A 3,126-nucleotide genomic window follows, 5' to 3' on the forward strand; every position below is an offset into this window, starting at 1 on the left:
CAGTGACTCGCCAGAGAAAATCCACGTAACACACGCGTGGACAAACGTGACTCTGGCTAATAAGAAGACTTGCCTCCGCCGCATTCACGTCCATTCCTCTCCAAGAGAACGAGTGAGCGGAATCATTTGGAAATACCAAAAGCATACACCCGTGGTAACGAGACTCTGACCAATGCGTTAACATGCTTCCCTTGAGTTCATGTCCATGCCTCTCCGATTGAACTGGCGACCGGAATCATTTGGAACACAAAGAACCATGAAACGTGACTCGCTCTAATAACAAACAGCGCCTCCCTGGAACGCACCACCGTGACTCTCCACAACAAAGGAACGAGTTGACAAGGAAAACATTTACATACACAGCGTCAGGAATGTGCCTGTTGCATTAGTAACACAGTGACAACTCGGCTTCACTTCCACGCACCTCACAGTGACTCGCCAGAAAAAATGCACGTAACACACGCGTGGACAAACGTGACTCTGGCTAATAAGAAGACTTGCGTCCGCCGCATTCACGTCCATTCCTCTCCAAGAGAACGAGTGAGCGGAATCATTTGGAAATACCAAAAGCATACACCCGTGGTAACGAGACTCTGACCAATGCGTTAACATGCTTCCCTTGAGTTCATGTCCATGCCTCTCCGATTGAACTGGCGACCGGAATCATTTGGAACACAAAGAACCATGAAACGTGACTCCCTCTAATAACAAACAGTGCCTCCCTGGAACGCACCACTGTGACTCTCCACAACAAAGGAACGAGTTGACAAGGAAAACATTTACATGGACAGCGTCAGGAATGTGCCTGTTGCATTAGTAACACAGTGCCAACTCGGCTTCACTTCCACGCACCTCACAGTGACTCGCCAGAGAAAATGCACGTAACACACGCGTGGACAAACGTGTCTCTGGCTAATAAGAAGACTTGCCTCCGCCGCATTCATGTCCATTCCTCTCCAAGAGAACGAGTGAGCGGAATCATTTGGAAATACCAAAAGCATACACCCGTGGTAACGAGACTCTGACTAATGCGTTAACATGCTTCCCTTGAGTTCATGTCCATGCCTCTCCGATTGAACTGGCGACCGGAATCATTTGGAACACAAAGAACCATGAAACGTGACTCGCTCTAATAACAAACAGTGCCTCCCTGGAACGCACCACCGTGACTCTCCACAACAAAGGAACGAGTTGACAAGGAAAACATTTACATACACAGCGTCAGGAATGTGCCTGTTGCATTAGTAACACAGTGCCAACTCGGCTTCACTTCCACGCACCTCACAGTGACTCGCCAGAGAAAATCCACGTAACACACGCGTGGACAAACGTGACTCTGGCTAATAAGAAGACTTGCCTCCGCCGCATTCACGTCCATTCCTCTCCAAGAGAACGAGTGAGCGGAATCATTTGGAAATACCAAAAGCATACACCCGTGGTAACGAGACTCTGACCAATGCGTTAACATGCTTCCCTTGAGTTCATGTCCATGCCTCTCCGATTGAACTGGCGACCGGAATCATTTGGAACACAAAGAACCATGAAACGTGACTCGCTCTAATAACAAACAGCGCCTCCCTGGAACGCACCACCATGACTCTCCACAACAAAGGAACGAGTTGACAAGGAAAACATTTACATACACAGCGTCAGGAATGTGCCTGTTGCATTAGTAACACGGTGCCAACTCGGCTTCACTTCCACGCACCTCACAATGACTCGCCAGAGAAAATGCACGTAACACACGCGTGGACAAACGTGACTCTGGCTAATAAGAAGACTTGCGTCCGCCGCATTCACGTCCATTCCTCTCCAAGAGAACGAGTGAGCGGAATCATTTGGAAATACCAAAAGCATACACCCGTGGTAACGAGACTCTGACCAATGCGTTAACATGCTTCCCTTCAGTTCATTTCCATGCCTCTCCGATTGAACTGGCGACCGGAATCATTTGGAACACAAAGAACCATGAAACGTGACTCCCTCTAATAACAAACAGTGCCTCCCTGGAACGCACCACCGTGACTCTCCACAACAAAGAAACGAGTTGACAAGGAAAACATTTACATACACAGCGTCAGGAATGTGCCTTTTGCATTAGTAACACAGTGCCAACTCGGCTTCACTTCCACGCACCTCACAGTGACTCGCCAGAGAAAATGCACGTAACACACGCGTGGACAAACGTGTCTCTGGCTAATAAGAAGACTTGCCTCCGCCGCATTCACGTCCATTCCTCTCCAAGAGAACGAGTGAGCGGAATCATTTGGAAATACCAAAAGCATACACCCGTGGTAACGAGACTCTGACCAATGCGTTAACATGCTTCCCTTGAGTTCATGTCCATGCCTCTCCGATTGAACTGGCGACCGGAATCATTTGGAAGACAAAGAACCATGAAACGTGACTCCCTCTAATAACAAACATTGCCTCCCTGGAACGCATCACTGTGACTCTCCACAACAAAGGAACGAGTTGACAAGGAAAACATTTACATACACAACGTCAGGAATGTGCTTGTTGCATTAGTAACACAGTGCCAACTCGGCTTCACTTCCACGCACCTCACAGTGACTCGCCAGAGAAAATGCACGTAACACACGTGTGGACAAACGTGTCTCTAGCTAATAAGAAGACTTGCGTCCGCCGCATTCACGTCCATTCCTCTCCAAGAGAACGAGTGAGCGGAATCATTTGGAAATACCAAAAGCATACACCCGTGGTAACGAGTCTCTGACCAATGCGTTAACATGCTTCCCTTGAGTTCAGGTCCATGCCTCTCCGATTGAACTAGCGACCGGTATCATTTGGAACACAAAGAACCATGAAACGTGACTCCCTCTAAGAACAAACAGTACCTCCCTGGAACGCACCACCGTGACTCTCCACAACAAAGGAACGAGTTGACAAGGAAAACATTTACATACACAGCGTCAGGAATGTGCCTGTTGCATTAGTAACACGGTGCCAACTCGGCTTCACTTCCACGCACCTCACAGTGACTCGCCAGAGAAAATGCCAGTAAGACACGCGTGGACAAACGTGACTCTGGCTAATAAGAAGACTTGCCTCCGCCGCATTCACGTCCATTCCTCTTCAAGAGAACGAGTGAGCGGAATCATTTGG

The sequence above is a fragment of the Aegilops tauschii genome, chromosome 2 (assembly GCF_002575655.3).
Source record: "Aegilops tauschii subsp. strangulata cultivar AL8/78 chromosome 2, Aet v6.0, whole genome shotgun sequence".
Lineage (NCBI taxonomy): Eukaryota > Viridiplantae > Streptophyta > Magnoliopsida > Poales > Poaceae > Aegilops > Aegilops tauschii.